This window comes from Ornithorhynchus anatinus, chromosome 17 (assembly GCF_004115215.2).
Source record: "Ornithorhynchus anatinus isolate Pmale09 chromosome 17, mOrnAna1.pri.v4, whole genome shotgun sequence".
NCBI lineage: Eukaryota > Metazoa > Chordata > Mammalia > Monotremata > Ornithorhynchidae > Ornithorhynchus > Ornithorhynchus anatinus.
The window spans coordinates 13,644,029-13,661,404 of record NC_041744.1 but is presented as its reverse complement, the minus strand read 5'-3'; the positions used below and the strand labels follow the sequence as shown (position 1 = coordinate 13,661,404).

At 44.7% G+C, this 17,376-nt stretch overlaps 1 protein-coding gene and 1 long non-coding RNA gene across 5 annotated transcripts in view; one reads left to right on the top strand and one right to left on the bottom strand.

Annotated features, from left to right (window-relative positions):
• Window positions 1-17,376, bottom strand: part of USP32 (ubiquitin specific peptidase 32) — a 193,491-nt gene that overhangs the window by 148,919 nt on the left and 27,196 nt on the right. The window lies entirely within an intron of this gene.
• LOC103171417 lies at window positions 4,087-6,006 on the top strand. The gene is made up of 3 exons (XR_486773.3): window positions 4,087-4,231; window positions 4,667-4,738; window positions 5,732-6,006. It is a non-coding gene; the product is annotated as an uncharacterized LOC103171417 (long non-coding RNA).

Here is a 17,376-nt window from a genome sequence, read left to right as displayed (position 1 = left end):
TTCTACTAGGCCATGCTGCTTCTCCAAAACAAGAAGAAAATCTGTATGGGAGAGATCTACATCACATCCTTCCTAAATCTGCACGAAACCATCTGCTTTCACCCGGCTTCTTACGAAATCAACGTTAAACACTCAGCCATTGCTCAATATTATGCAGCGCAGTTTAGGGTTTTCCTCAGTCACTATGCCATGTAGTGCCATCATCGTTTACGATAACAATTTTGCATAAGCTTGTTTTTTGGAAGACACCTCTGAGCCTGGCAATTTATTTTCCTTCTGTGAAAAGGACCCACAGGATTGCATCCTCTAGACGGTAAGCTCTTTGTGGGCAGGGAAAGTATCTGTTTATTGTTATTCTCTGCTCTCCCAAGCAGAAAGTGAAGAAGACTTGAAAGGCTTATTATTAAAAGTTAAGGAACAGAGCAAAAAGATGGACCTATATTTAAATGTCAAGAAAACAAAGATCTTGATAACTGAAGCTTTAACACACTTACAGTGGACGGAGGAAAGACTGAAATAGTTGAAAATTTTTCTCTTCTGGGATCGGTAGTCAATAATAAAGGAAATAGTAGCCAAGAAATACGCCAAAGATTTCATGTTAGGAAGCCTTGCTACGAAGAGCCTGGAAAAAGTCATGAAACGTGCCGATGTAACTATTGCCACAAAAATACAAATTGTCAACTCTACGGTATTTCCAGTGACAGTGTATGGATCCGAAAGCTGGACGGTATAAAAACAGGACAGAAAGAACACCGATTCTTTTGAAATGTGCTGTTGGAGAAGGCTTTTGCGGATAGCATGGACTGACCGAAAAACAACCAAATGGATTTCAGAGCAAATTAAACCGAAGTGGTCTTTGGAAGGCCAAATGATTTGACTTAGATTAGCATATTTTCGACACAATCAGGACTAGTTCTCTGGAGAAGACACTAAGGCTAGGAAAAGTCCAGAGAAAACATGGAAGAGGCAGACCGGGAGCCAGATGGATAGAGACGGTAACAACGATAATGGAAGAACCGTTAGAAAGGTTGAGGATTGTGGCAGAGGACAGAACGTTCTGGAGAAAGTATATCCATGGAGTCGCTACGAATCACAAACGACTTGACGGCACTTAACAATAATAATAATATTCTCCCAAATAATAAAATAAAAAATAATGATGGTATTTGTTAAGCGCTTACCATGTGCAAAACACTGTTTTAAGTGCTGGGGTCGGGGGGAATGCAAAGTAATCAGGTTGTCTCAACTGAGGCTCACAGTTTTAATCCCCATTTTACAGATGAGAGAACAGAGGTTAAGTGATTTGCCCAAAAGTCACACGGGCGACAAGTGGCAGAGCCGGGATTAAAACCCATGACCTCTGACTTCCAGGACCGTGCTCTTTCCACCGAGCCACGCTGCTTCTCTGCTTAGTACAGTGTTTTGCACACAGTAAGCGCTCAAACACGACTGAATGAATGAACCCGTAAGGTCTGATTTTGCTTTTAAGTGTGTGTCTCGTGCAACTCCTATTTTTGAATCAGTACGGTCAAGAACTTTTGAGGCTGTTTGGTACTCTACGGTCTGTCCATTCCACGGCCTGGAAGTGTCACAGGTAGGGGAGGGCTGAGTTAGAAGACCTGACGAGGAGAGGCAGATCACCAAGTAAGAGGCCTGTGGCTCCTTGCCAAGCAGGGAAAAATCCACGCAAAGGGAGGCAGAGAGGAGTTTTCCTCAGGTCAGGCCTCTCCCAACAGCAGTGGGGTCTAGTGGACAGAGCCCCGGCCTGTAAGTCAGAAGGACCTGGGTTTAAACCAATAGTCTGTCTGCTGTATGACCCTGGGCAGGTCCCTTACCTTCTCTATGGCTCAGTTACCTCATCTGTAAAATGGGGATTAAGACTGCGAGCCCCACGCGGGACATGGCTTAGCTCGTATGTACCCCAGCGTTTAGTACAGTGCCTGGAACATTCGTAAGTGCTTAACCAGTACTATATTATAAACTAAAAAAAAAAAAAACACCAAAAAACAGCCCTTATCCATCTCTCCCCCAGGTTTCTCCAGCCTAGCTCTCGCCCAGAAGCTGTCAGAAGTTGGTAAGAACGTTTATACACACACGCGCTTCTCAGAACCAAACTACACCTACTGTAGTAATTTAACAGAAACTGTCAGATGTCATTTGATGAAAAGGTTCACACACACACACCACACCTGAAAACCAAACTACATCTACTGTAGGAAAATAGCAGAGTCATTCTAATATGCAGAATGATAACGAGAGCAAGCCGCAAGAGAAATGCAAGCTTGCAGTTAGTTAAATGAACTCCAGACTATCAGATGAATTTCCTAAAACACTACCACTGGTTTTCAGCTAATGCTTTCCATAAAAAACCATCTTCGAATGTAGAAAAATCAGGATCTGCAGAGGGCACTTTGATCCTAGCTCAGTTTCTTTCCAAATTCAAGAAAAAGCCTTGCAAACTAGTCTTTTTTTCCTGTCTTTAAACAATATGGAGAAAAGTTCAAGTCACTTTCTGGGTAGAGAGTAAGCTCATTGTGGGCAAGAAATGTGTTTACCAACTCTGTTGTATTCTCCCAAGGATTTAGTACTATGCTTTGCACACAGTAAACATTCAAGAAATGCCATTTTTTCTTAAATGGCATTTGTTAAGCACTTACTATGGGCTATGAGCTGTGTTACGCTCTCTGGGGAAGACAGAAGTTTATCAGGTTGGACACAGTCCGTGTCCCATGTGGGGCTTTTAGTCTTAATCCCCGTTTTATAGGTAAACTGTAGGCACTGAGAAGTTAAATGACTTGCCTAGGAACACACAACACACAAGGGGCAGTGCTGGGTTTAGAACCCAAGCCCGTGCTTTCCACCAGGCCACGCTGCAGCTCAGGGTTATGAGAAACAGATTAGTTACGGTATTTTGACTCTGCGATTAAAAATAGTTCACAAAATGCAGCTGATTGAGGTTTTAAACTGTGAAAATTTATCAGCCTAGTGTTTGGTAGGAGTCTGAAGTAAACTTTTATTCTAACCTATGAAGATGTAAAGCAGCACCGGCAAGTGACAAAACTCCCTGAAAATCGGATTGAAAGAAGTGCCAATTTGGTGATCATTGCCAACGTAAAAGTTTTTATATCCCAAATGCCCAATTTGGGAGGTTATCCAGATGTAGCCACTTAACGTCTAGAACTTCTCACCATCCTGAGATCCTCCAACGGATATCAGCCTGGGGTTTCTTTGGTTTCGCCAGAGTGTTTGGGAGTGATTACCACAGTGGATGGCTCAAAATGTCAAGGCATCACGGTCGTTATTTCCACTGAAACTGTTGCCCATTTACCTCTTAGATGAAATAAGATGATTCAGATGTCTACATAAAAACTGGGAAATATTATTTAATACCCCCAGAGGGCTTTTTATTCACTTCCAAATGGTGAAGAGAACAAATGGGCCTCTGCCCCTCTCACTCTTCCTCATCTTCTTCCGCTCCATTTTAACCACCCCTTCCTTCCAGTGTCCCTCCTGGACACTTGTCACTTCCCACTGATCCACCAGGTCCTATTTTCCCCAAGCTACTTTGGTGTGAAGCCGATATTTCAGGCCCAAAAGTCAAACCCGCATCTTTGTCTACAGCTGCCCCAGGGAAAATGATATATAGATGGCTTTAGGTTAATGGGATCTAGGCAAGTCAACATACATATATACATAGCTTTCTTTTGAGATGTAGGATGATGCGATCGCTGGTGAGATTTAACCGCGGGGGCAAATATGGCTGGCAGACCAACTGTCAACTGTTGATCCACATGGGATGGCATCTGTGTCCAACCTGATTTTCCTGTATCTTACGCTTGCTACAATATTTGAAGCAAAGTAAGTGCTTAACAATTACGATAATAATAAAAAAACTGTACTATCTTTCTGCAGTCTTGATCTTAGACATCACTCTGCCCTAAATCTCACACAGCAGGCCAAGAGGTCTTAGCTACTGCCTTCCAACTGGCCCCCGGCTAAGTCACATCACTCAAAGGCCTGTTTCTTTGTGTCTTTTAAAAACTTTCTTCTTTCCTTCCTGTTTACTGACATCAGCTATTCAGTTCACCACAGAGCAGCTGTTGGTATTCTGTTGTCATCTGAGTTTTCCTCATCCGTGCGCCGAGCCCCGCGTCAATGCCGGTGGACCGACTGCATGCTGAGGGTTGCCTCGGATCCCGTCTTGCCATTTGCTGAGAAGCACTGCGCACAGGTGGCAATGGGGTGAAACGGCTACAAACATTACATGTGGTACCTGGGGATGAGTCTCCCAAGCCTATCGGTTGTATAATTCAGGCGTACTTATGATTGATGGCTTACTGTGAGCAGAGCACTGTACTAAGCGCTTGGGAGAGCACAGTACAACAGAATTAGCAACCACTTTCCCACCCCACAACAAGCTGGCGAAAAGGAGATGCAAATAGGGCCTGGCTTCACCCCGGTGGCGGTGTCTTCGGCGGTCACTGGACCCCAGAACCCAGCGTGCGTAAAGATGGCATCAGGGAAGGCTCTGGGGGAAATTAAATATAAACGGTCACGTGATGGGAAACTGTAGTCGAGACTATTGATTCTCAAGTGGAAGCGTCTTCGGGTTTTTCGCGCAGTCATCAAGGAATCAGATCAACTAAATGACCTTTTCGATTTTCAGGTGTTAAGTTCCTATCGCCGAGATGTCTAGCGGTGGCAAGGACAAAGAGATAAAACCTAATGGAGAAGTCCAGTAAGTCCCTGGAGTGACAGAGTGTGGGGAGTTAACACAGGGGATAGAACTTGGGCCTGGGAGTCAGAAGGGCCCGGGTTCTAATCCTGACTCTGCCACGTGTCTGCTGTGTGCCTTCGAGCAAGTCACTTCACCTCTCTGGGCTCAGTGACCTCGGCTGTAAAATAGGGATTAAGACTAAGATTCTCATGTGGGACAGGGTCTGTGTCCAACCCAATTACCTTGTGCTTAGAACAGTGCCTGGCACATAGTAAGCACTTAAATACTCAAATTTTTTAAACCAAAAACAACATGCAGGATTGGGAAAAGGATTTCCTTATCTATACTGCACTGAAGCACTTTTTGTTGATTCCTTTACTGTTGTGGTTTTATTATGTTAATTATTTCTTTATGTATCTGGTGCCACTTCCCTTCCTTGTGAAGTCCTGTGGACCAGAAACTCTAAGTGAGGAAGTAATTCTTGTGTCTTTCCACAGCACTATACTAAGCAAGTGTCTGAGTGCAGTAAAGAAAAATACAATATGGCATAAGTCCCCTAGATATCCAATTACTTCCAGACCGTAAGCTCACTGTGGGCAGGGAACGTGTCTACCGACTCTGTTTCGTTTTACGACAGAGCAGCGGGGCCTACTGCAAGAGCAAGGGCCGGGGAAGCAGAGAAGCTGGCTTCCAATTACGGCTCCGCCATCCATTTGCTGTGTGACCTGAGCAAGCCACTTAGCTGCTCTGTGCTTCTGTTCCCTCATCTGCAAAATGGGGATTCAATCCCCATTCTCCCTCTGACAGACTGTGAGCCTCAGGTGGGGTTAGATGGCACACAGTAAGCACTTCACAAATACCACAAGTGGCCTTATTACTCTCCCAAGCGCTTAGTACAGTGCTCCGCACACAGTAAGTGTTCAACAAATACCACTGATTGAGATAGTCGGTCCCAACGGCTACAGCCTTGCCGTGTGGGGGGATGACAGCTAATTTCTTTTTTATTTGTTAAAGCTCTGATCATCATGCTGCATAAACATTAAGGCGGATTTGGCAACGGTAACCCAACGGTAGAAAGAACCACTCATTTTCTAAACTTAAAAGAAAACAGAAACACTTAAGAGTCACCCACTGCTGAAGATAAAACAGCAACACATGAATCACAAGAAGGCACCACTGACTTTCGGCTGTTTTATACTCAAAATGTTTTCAGTTTAGCAACACACTGTGGAAAGAATAAAATTCAGATTTTATGAATTGCATCATATTAAATCTTCAAAGAAATTCTACTTTCATGTTTTTACTTTGTTTCAATCACATTCTGCCAGAAGCCTTCATTTCAACAAAAGACCTTTTCGTGGGAAAATTAAATGTTAAAGATGCCTATTGTAGATACAGTACACCAAACATCAATCAGTGGTATTTATTGAGCATTTACAGTGTGAGCGATTGGGAGAGTGCGGTACAGCAGAAGTGGCAGACAGGTTCCCTGCCCAAAATGAGCTTCCTGATATCAAATAGAAATTTGAAATCAATCAATCGCATTTATTGAGCACTTCGTGAAGTACGACCGATTGGAATTAGCAGACATATTCCCGTCCTACAACGAGCTCCCAGTCTAAATCATTTGGTTTTGCTCAAAGAAGACGCAACTAGTTTAAGTTTTGAATGCTAACAAGACAAACAGAAAAATACTAAAGAGAGTCTTGCCCCACAATTTAACAATCTCTAAGAAAAAATGGAAATTTGCTTCCCCTCATCTCTAAACTGTGAGCCCCACGTGGGACATCCTGATTCCCGTGTCTACCCCAGCGCTTAGAACGGTGCTCGTCACATAGTAAGCGCTTAACAAATACCAACATTAAGCTGAGAATCCTTCCATTTTCACTAGAGGACATGCGTCGGAGTTTGCCCAAAGCACCCGAATTTTACAGTTCGTTCCCCAAACGAGTCCTGGCCACAGTAAATGTGTTTCCTGATCCAGAGAGTTTTCAGAGCAGCTTCCCGGGACTGTCTCGGCACTCGCTCGGTCCAGGACTCACTGGAGCAGAGCTGACACTTGGTAAACTGAATTAGATCTGTTAAATGGATTACTGCTCACTGAACTGGAAGTGCTCCAAGTCACTGCAATTTGGGTTGCATCTGGTGAAGCACGGAATCTCTGTGGAATATACCTTCTGGTCCCGGGACAGGACGCGTCAGCAGGGCCAGCCTGGGCCCCGAGGGAGATGAATGCCTCGACAATTTCAAGCAGCAAGGCCTACTGGGTGGAGCACGGGCCTGGGAGTCAGAAGGACCTGCGTTCTAATCCCGGCTCTGCCACTTGGCTGTCTGCTGTGAGACCTCGGGCACGTCGCTTCACTTCTCTGGTTCAGTTCCCTCACCTATCCAACGGGGATTAAGACTGTGAGCCCTACGGGGGACAGGGACCGTGTCCAATCTGATTATCTTGGATTTACCCCAGAGCTTAGTACGGTGCCTGAGACATAGTATGCGTTTAACAAATGCAATCGGAAAAAAAAAATATTCCATCAAACAGAATTTAGGCAAGGCATTCAAGTTAATGGGATACTTGGGGAAGGTATAAAACTACAAACTAAAAAAAGGAGCTTCAACCAATACTAAATCCAGTCCTGATGGTTCTGCTGGTTTTAATATTTGGTGAAACTTGACAGGACAATATGCTAAATGAAAACCATACTTGAAAGTTGATCTGAAGGCTACAAATACAATTGGTCTTTCCCGAAACCATCTGCCACTTTAATGCTACTAACTCTTGCTCTTTACTTTCTCCTTCCTCTTCAACACAGTTTCTAGAACGTGAAAAATGCTGGACATGAAAACCTTAACAAAACCAAATGTATTCAATAGACTACTGCCCAGGATCTGACTGGTGATTGCGTCTTTCATTTCTAGGTGTGTGTGTTTGTTGGTCTTTCTGATTGATCTTATGAATGTGAAATACTCAGTTAGCTACGAACAGACACTTTATGTATTTCCCACTTTAGGAAGCTGCTATTTTCAACATTTCTCTATCTGGAAAAACAAAGGACTTCTCTACTCATCCCACAGTCAGTCAGGCAGAAAAACTCTCCCAGTAGGTTCTCATAATGATGGTTTTTGTTTTTTAAATGGTATTTGTTAAGCCCTTACTATGTGACAGGCTCGGTTCTAAGCACTGGGATAGATATAAGCTAATCAGATTGGACACAGTCCATGTTCCACATGAGGCTCACAGTCGATCTCCAATTTCCAGTTGAGGAAACTGAGGCACAGAGAAGTTAACTGATTTACCTAAGGTTACACAGTGGGATCAGGACTCAGCCCTCTGCCCCTGGGCCCGTGCTCTAGCCACTAAGCTATGCTGTTTCTCAGAAAAGAAGTACTTCTGACTTATAAAGCACTTACTAACCTATACAGTGCCAGATTTCATTGTTGCTTACATGAACTCCCATTTCTGGGTAAATCTAAGGACACATTCCAGTCACAATCCCGAAGGGACTGGCTGGCAATTCTCCTGGGTCCTGTGGAAAGTCTAAACAAGCTCACCTGTGCTTTCTATAGAATGCTACCTTATAGGAAAGTTCCAAAATACAGGTTATAGCATACCCAGGGCAGACCTGCTTCCAGTCACCTAAACATCTCCTCCTCAAATTTCCTTAAAAAATTTATTCTCCATTAAATCACCTCGGCCCACATCTTTTAAACTCAATCAATTAATCAATCAATGGCATTTGAGTGCTTACTGTGTGCAGAGCACTGCCCTAAGTGCTTGCATGGCCACAAACTAATGCAGTGCCTTCTATGATGGGTTCTGGAGAAGTCATGGGAGGGGGTTTGTCAGGGGATTCATGAGAGGAGATACGGGATCAGAGTGGGCAGGAAATCAGCGCCTGGGGAAAAGAATACTGAAAATTGGCTTAAAGAAATACTCCTTGAGTGTAGGACTATAAGGTTAGTGATATTAGAGAGAAAAGAAGCTGAGGACTAATGTAGTGTGTGCCCGTGTGTGTACTGCCGTTTGCGTTCAAAGAAAAAGGTACTGGATTAAACTCTGTGTGCAAATGTGACTGAAGAGATTATCACAAACAATAACTTCTTAGTATTATTATGGTGGCATTTGTTAAGGGCTTACCACGTGCTAAGCCCCGTGTCAATCACTGGAGAGGTTAAATATAAGCCGATCAGAAACGGTCCCCGTCCCACACGGGGTTCACAGTCAAAGAGGGAGGGAGAACGGGTATTTAACCTCTGTTTTACAGATGAGGTAACCGATGCACGGGGAAGTTAAAAGACTTGCCCAAGGACACTCCGAAGGCAAGTGGCCTAGCCAGGGTCAGACCTCAGGTCCTCTAACTCTCAGGCCCGGGCCCTTTCCTCTAGGCCACGCTGCTACCGTGTACAGAACACTATAATCAGATTTTGGGAGAACATAAGTAACAGACATGGACGCGGCCCGTACAATCTCCTTCACAGTGAACATGGAGAGACCGCCCTTTCTTAGTTACCGTATATTGCATTGTTATAAGGTCTATTTCATGTTATCCCAATCCTCCTGAAGCACATCCCCATTCCTGTAGGCAACACACGACAATGGTCTCTTCACTGCTGGGGTCTCCCAGCAGCCAGGAGGGTACAGGAGCAAAGACGGCAAGACATAATAGAACAGCAAGCAAACGTACGAAGTGAAAACACCACCATCCTCCCTGTCCAGAAGCTGGCCACCTCTGAGTCATCTTTGACTCTTGCTTTTTTTCATTTCCCATATTCGGTCCATCTCTGAGCTGGCCGGATCTCCTGGAAAATATTTCCCAGATCCTCCCCCTTCACCCAAGGAGCACTACTGTGGTTCAAGCCCCGTGCACCTTCGGGCAGGACTACTGGGTCGACCTCCATACCGGTGGTCCTCCAGACTGTAAGCTCGTTGTGGGCAAGGAACGTATCTGTTTATTGTTATAATGTACTCTCCCAAGTGCTTAGTACAGTGCTCTGCACACGGTAAGCACTCAATAAATATGACTGACTGCCCCCGCCCTACACAACGCATTGCTGCCCGGATCATCTCTTTAAAATGCTGTTCAGAACACATCATTTCTCTTTTAAGCCACCCCCAACACTTTCCATTTCTCGCCCCTAAACTCCTGACCACCGGATTCAAAGGGCTCCACTGGATGACTCCTCCTTTTCATATCCGATCTCTTCACCTGCAACAGGCCAGCTTATACTCTTTGCTCTTCCTGACTTAACCTCAACCGGATCTTGCTCTGGGCCCACTCATCTCCAAACCATTCGCTGCACACATCCTTCCCCCTCCAAGGAAGTCCCTCTCCTCCGAAGCCTACCAAACCACCTCCCTTCCTCTTTTCAGAGCCTGCCTCAAAAGATATCTCCGGGAGGTACGTCAGATGGGGAGGGCACTTGATGGGAAAAATGTGGTATGTTGTCCTACAGAAGCCTGGGTGTCAGTAGTTTGGGATTCTACTCTCGGCTACAATAGTAATCTTCTTTACTATTGAATGTTCACGCACGTGCCGGGTAGAAGGCTTCCTAGAGCCTGTAGTTATTTTTAATAAAAATCAACAAAATTTTTCTTTTGGTTTAATTCAAGTGCTCGATTAATAAAAATCAACAACTTTGAGCACTTGAATTAAACCAAAAGAAAAATGTTGGTCTATTCCATAATTCCTCTCTCTTTCTCTCTGTAACATGGAAAGATATAAAAATGACACTGATGAGAAATTTTACCTTCACGTGTCAGAGTGGTAGAAAAGGCTGGTACAGAACTGACCATCCTGATCACATCAGATGTCCTTTGCTGGGCTAATGCGTTAGCAGCACCTGATCCTATTTCTGCTTCAGCTCCCAACTCTCTGGAAGTTCTAAGCTTAAAATGCTAATAACTAAAAACTTTCTCATCGCTTGTCTCTGGATGGGTGACATGGAAAACAGCTTTGAAAACACCGGATTGGGGACCGCTGTTTCATCCAAAAAATGTTTCTTCCCAGTGTGAAGATTAACTAGAATGGTGGGTCTTCTCTTAAGTACTTCAGCTGTGATGAATAACGGAGAAAATGATACTTCCCTTCTCCGAAAGGCCTAAACACCAAGGTATGAGCCTCAGAGTGAAGAGCAGCTCACAAGACCTCTAGTCTACATCTTCTTGCTCCCAGATCTTAGATCTTGCTCCAGGTTTTCTTGGATCCGGTTACACAGTACCTCCCTCTCTGGACTTTAAACCTTTCACATACTGGCAGAGTATCAATCAATAATATTCGAGCACTTACTATATGCAGATCACTGTTCTAAGCGCTTGGGAGAGTAACAATAATGGTATTTGTTAAGCGCTTACTATGTGCCGAGCACTGTTCTAAGCACTGGGGTAGATACAGGGTAATCAGGTTGTCCCACGTGAGGCTCACAGTTTATCCCCATTTTACAGATGAGGTAACTGAGGCACAGAGAAGTCAAGTGACTTGCCCACAGTCACACAGCAGACAAGTGGCAGAGCCGAGAGTCGAACCCATGACCTCTGACTCCGAAGCCCAGGCTCTTTCCACTGAGCCACGGAACTAGCAGACTCGTTCCCTGTCGATAACGAGTATCACAGGGGATCCTAAGCCAGTTATTCCTCCTGATCTCCAGGAGCTCCTCGACGCTGAACAGTGTCAGGAGAAAATAAAACTAGCCAGTCTGAAGTAGGAATGGATTGGATCGATTTTTTCTTTTAATATTTGCTATGTTTACTATGTGTAGGCACTGTACTAAGCGCTGGGCTAGATACAAGCTAATCAGGTTGGACACAGTCCATGTCCCACATGGGGCTTACAGTCTTAACCCCCATTTTACAGATGAGGGAACTGAAGACCAGAGAAGTGACAGAGCAGAAGTCACACAGCAGAGGAGTGGCACAGCCGGGATTAGAACCCAGGTCCCCCTGACTCCTAGGCCCCTGCTCCTCAAAATAAAGGCCCTAGTGAGATTTGAACTCACAAACCCCGGTTTACAAGATCAGTGCTCCCGGCCCCGAACAGAGGTTGAGCAGCTCACAAGGCACAGGTCAAATGCCCCAATTATACGAGGCCCGGAAAATGAAGGCAATTCCAAAGGCACCGCCTTGAGAGGAGTGCGAGCAGTAGTTCAGTCTCGGGTTGCGCTTGTTTGGAAGTGAAGAAATACCAACCACACTGGACTCAGAGAAACAATAAACGTTTCCCCATCCTTGCGGCCGCTTTTACCTGGAATTCCTCCACTCCTCCGGTAACCCTAACACTTTGCATCTTTTTGGTATGTAGTTGCGTCACCCCACAAGCATTTTTCCGCTCCCCAGAGCACATCTTCCCAACCTACCAACACGGCAGTTTTGCACCGATAAGCAACCACGGCACTTTTGTACATCACCCCCTTCACATATTCTGCTATTTATACCCTTACCGAGTCACCCTGTCTAACTTTTCACTCTCTTCATTCCCATCTTTATTCTGTGCCGGTCTCCTCCTCCATTCGCTAGACTGTGAGTTCGCTGTGGGCAGGGAATGTGTGTGTTGATTGTGCATTCTCCCAAGCTGCTCTCCACATAGTAGGCACTCAATAAATTCGACTGTCTGACTCCACTGGACTGCAAGCTACTTGAGAACGGGGGTCCTGTCTCCTTCCTCTATTGGACTCCCCTAGCATTTAGTATGGTACTTTGACCCACAAGGTGCTCCGTGTCAATTGGTTAGTAGAAATGATCCCCGCCCACAAGGAACTTGCTAGCTCACGGGGGAGGAAGACTTTAAAATACATTGCATGAAGGGGAAAAGGCAAAATTTAAGGATATGTACAGAAGGGTTTAGGCGGGTGGGGTGGATATCTAAGTAGCTATGGGATCCGGACTCAAGTGAGTAGTTGACAGAAGTTGGGGGCACGGAATGTGTCTCTTATATTGTTGTGTTGTACTCTCCCAAGCGCTTATTACAGTGCCCTGCACATACTAAGCGCTGAATATGACTGACTGTGGGTGAAGAGGGAGTGCTCAAATAATGTTGAGCGACAGGGATGCACTTCAATAGACTGATCATAATAATCAAAGCCAAAACCAGATGACTCCTAAAGCTTCTGTCTGCCACTCACCACAAAATAACCCTAGGCCAACATTTCAACTAAACAGGTTTTTAGCCTCACATACCCTGTGAGTTCAAAAAAAAAAAAAAATTCTGTATTTCAGGGACACTCCAGCTCATATATGGGTCTGAGCGGGCTCCGAGTCCTGGAGCGAGTTTCAGGATTATTCATTTATCCAGTCATTCAATCGTATTTGAGCGCCTACTGTGTGCAGAGCACTGTACTAATCACTTGAAAAGTACAATTCAGCAATAAAGAGAGATCATCCCTGCCCACAACGGGCTTGCAGTCTAGAAGGGGGGAGACAGACATCAAAACAAGTAAGCAGGCATCAATAGCATCAGTATAAAAAGAATTATAGATATATACACACATCAAAACACATAAACAGGCAGGATTACAGCTTTCAGAAACACTGACTTGAACTACACACAGGCTCAAGGCCATTTCTGGGCATTCAAAGGCTTTTAGTACCATTTCTAGGATGGCAGAGCAGGACTGCTCTGCTTTAACGGGATGGTTTGTCACCATACCCGACAAAGAAGAGTCGGCTCACCAATATGCAAAGAGAAATAATAATAATAATGGCATTTGTTACGCACTTGTTCCGTGCCAAGCACCGTACTAGGCTCTGAGGTAGATAAAAGGTAATAAGGTTACAAAGAGTTCCCTGTCCTACATGGGGCTCACACCAAGTAAGAACAGGTACTACTCAAAGTAAGAACAGGAACAGGTATTAAATCCCATTTTACAGATGAAGAATTAAAACAGAGAGAAGTTAAGTGACTTGTCCAAAGTCACACAGCAGGGAAGTGGTGGAGCTGGGATTAGAACCCAGGTCCTCTGACTCCCAGAACTGTGCTCTTTCCACATTCTCCTATCAACTCATGCCAAAATCTCTTTTTCCTCTTTAATGAGATCCTCAAAATTCCATTACACTATTTTAGCTCCTTGGTCTTCAATTTTTAGATGCACTCCCTTATCTTGAAAATTACCCACATTATTACTAGGAAGAACCATTCTGGATGAACAAAATCTTTACCCTGTCAAAAGAGTTCTCTAAAAGGAAAAAAGAAAAAAACAACACAGGACACTCAAAGGTACTCTGCTACAACTGAGTTTTAATCTAATGAATTGTTCTCTGCTAAATGAGCAAATATCCCCTAACAGGTATTGTAAGGTTAATAAATCAGTCAATCAATCAAGTTTTAGTCATATGAGATCTCGGTAATTAAATATTTGTTAGGCAAGACTGCCAAAGCCGGGGAAAGAGTCTGTGGATTAGCAAAATGAGAACTGCTGAATATGAATGCATTCCCATAATTCATCTAAGTGTCATCTAAGGTATCCTGTAGATGAGTAAGAATATATTGACTTACGGGGACGAAGGAACCGAGACAGTCTGGAGAGTAATGATATTCATTGATATATGACTGCCTGGGAGAGAGACACACATGCACACACTTGATATGACTCTACAATTGGTCTTGTATGTGCTGTTAAAACATTTCTATTCTTTAGAAAGTGTCAGTTGTCAAGTTTACCTCTGCAAAAATGTTGGCGGAAGAGGAAAGGGGAGCAAGAATCTAATAAATGGCTCCAAAATGGCCAATCATCCATAAGTGGTCGGCAAAATGTTTAATGCAACTGCAGCTTCCAGGAGTTCGGTCTGGGGAGGTTCTTTCCACTTTTTTTAAATGGCATTTGTTAAGCACCTACTATGTGTCAAGCACTGTTCTAAGTGCTGGAGTAGTTACAAGTTAATCAGGTTGGACACGTTTCCTATCCGACAGACTAAATAGGGAGGGAAGACGAGTGTTTAATCCCCATTTTACAGGGGAGACATCTGAGGTACAGTTAAAGCAACTTGCACAAGGTCACACAGAAAGCTGCCGGTGGAGTCAGGATTAGAACCCGGGTCCTCTTTCCACTAGGCCATGCTGCTTCTCAAACCCACCGCTATTGTTTCCCTCTTCCTTCTCTTGTCACCGACACTTACTCCCATGGGGTATATGTGGGTGGGTAGGTAGTGTGGGGTGCGGAAGAGAAGGAAGGGAAAGGATGGAAATGCAGCAGTAACTGCCCAAACAGAACTTCCACAGGCAAGAGGAGGTTCAGACATGCAACTGCGCATGATGTTCATAGTGGCAGCATCCAAAATTCCCAAAGAACCAAGGCAAACTCCTCACCCGAGAGCCCTTAAAGTCCAGTGTAGTCTAAATGTCAGTCTTTGGCTGTAGAAAAGCGGTCAGTAGACGCGCGGGAGCCAGAGGAGACTTGAAGCAGGAAATGTTTGGTGTCCAATGTGCACAATCTACATTTTTCAGTTATATTAATGGCTGTCTCCACCTCTAGACTATGAGCTCCTTGTGGGCAGGGAATGTGACTACCAATCCTGTTGCACTGCCCTCGCCCAAGCGCTTAGTCCAATGCTCTGCCCGCAGTAAGCACTCAATAAGCACCCACTGATTGAAAGAGGAAGGAGGCAGCTTGAGTTGTTGTAGTTTTTTTTTAACATATTTAAAAAGTTAGGTGTTGTAAGGTTGCCCGCTGGCCGGATCATGACACAGGGAGGCAGTAAAAGGGAGCCCATTACGCATATCCGTCCTCACAATCAGCTTTAAGATTCTTCCCCCACGATCTTGCACATCAGCCCTCTTCAATCAACCGCTGGACTCTACTGAGCATTTACTAAGTGCAGAGTGTTTTGGGAGAGTACAGTTCGGTCGAGTTGGCAGACGCGATCCCTGCCCATAAGGAGTTTACGGCCTAGAAGGGGAGTCAGACATCATTAATTACAGTTAAGGGAAAGGGAAGAGTATAAGTGCTTAAAAGGTTACAGATCCAAGTGCATAAGTGACTCCGACAGGAGGGCAAGTAGGGGAAATGATTCATTCATTCAATAGTATTTATTGAACGCTTACTATGTGCAGAGCACTGTACTAAGCGCTTGGAATGTACAATTCGGCAACAGATAAAGACCATCCCTGCCCAATGACGGGCTCACAGTCTAAAGGGGGGGGGGAGGGAGGGAGACAGACGGCAAAGCAAAACAGAAAAGAACAAGACAAATCATCACGATAAATAGAATCAAGGGGATGTACACCTCATTAACAAAATGAATAGGGTAATAATGGGCAGGACCTGGCTCCAGTTATTATGTATTCTTCCAAGAACTTAGCCCAGTGTTCTGCATACAAGAAGTGTTAAATAATGGCTTAAGTCAGGGAAGACCTCTTAGAGGAGATGTGAATATGGAGGGAGTTCCAGGCCAGAGGGAGGACGTGGGCAAGGGGTCGATGGGGAGATGAGACTGAGGTACACAGAGTAGGTTGGCATTAGAGGAGCAAAGTACACGGGCTGGTTTGTAATAGACTGGCGAGGTAAGGTAGGAGAGGGAGAGCTTATCGAAGGGGACAGCTGATTCACCCGCTCTTCTCTTCGTTCCTCCCAAGCCAACCTTCTAGTGCTTCCTCGCTCACGCTGTTTCATCAGCCTGGAATTCCCTGCCACCTCCATCCGACGGGCCACAGCTCTCTCCACCTTCAAAACCCTCTGAAAATCCCACTTCCTCCAACTAGATTAACTCCCAGAGCTCAAGTCACGTCATCCCCTCAGCACATCTATTTATTTTTATCCTCCCTCACGGTATATGAATGAACGCTTGATTCAATCAAATCGACGGTAGGTTATCAACCCTTACTTTGTGCAGAGAGAAGTATTAAGTGCTTGGGTGAGTACAGTCTACTAGTGGTGGTAGACACGAATCCTACCTACCCGAAGCTGATGATCTAGTGCAGAGTTGGACATGAAAATAAATTTCAGAGAAGGGAAGTGATAGAGGATAGATAAATAAGGGTAGTAAGGGTGGTGTATCAAAGCGCTTAGGGGCAACTGCTTAGGTGGCCAGAAGGAAGGGATAACAGCGTGATGAGAGGTATTTTGGTTACCCAGCTGTAATCATTTTTACTTCCATTTCTCCCATTATAGTGTAATTTCCTTTTAGGCAAGGAATAGGTCTCACGCTTCCGCTGTACTTTTCTAAGCGTTTAGGGTAGTTTACTGCCCTTAGGGGGCCCTCAAATATCTTTACCACAATTATTGCTTCCTTCCATGCTTGAAATTTCCAATCTAGTATGGGCTTAAGGAGGTCCCCAAGCCTACTTCAGCTGGAACCAGGAAATGGCCCCTAGTTTCAGAGGGAGAGAGACCCCACTTCCCCCAACCCCACCCAGAGATTTAGTGAGCAAGGGTTCGCTTAAGTCAGTCATTTGTATTGAGTGCTTACTGTGTGCAGAGCAATACACTAAATGCTTGGGAGAGTACAGTATAACGGTAAAGAGACACATTCCCTCCCCACAGTGAGCTTATGGTCTAGATCGTGTTTTTGATTATTTGGGGGTGTGGAGATGAAGGAAAAACAAGAGATGGAGGAAGCAAATGGAGACAGGAAGAGTTCAAAGCTGACATCTCCTTCAAAGGTTGGCCCTGCTCAAGATGATCCAAAAATACACGCAGAATAAAAAGCTGTTACTCTTCAGTCAAAGAATTTGAGA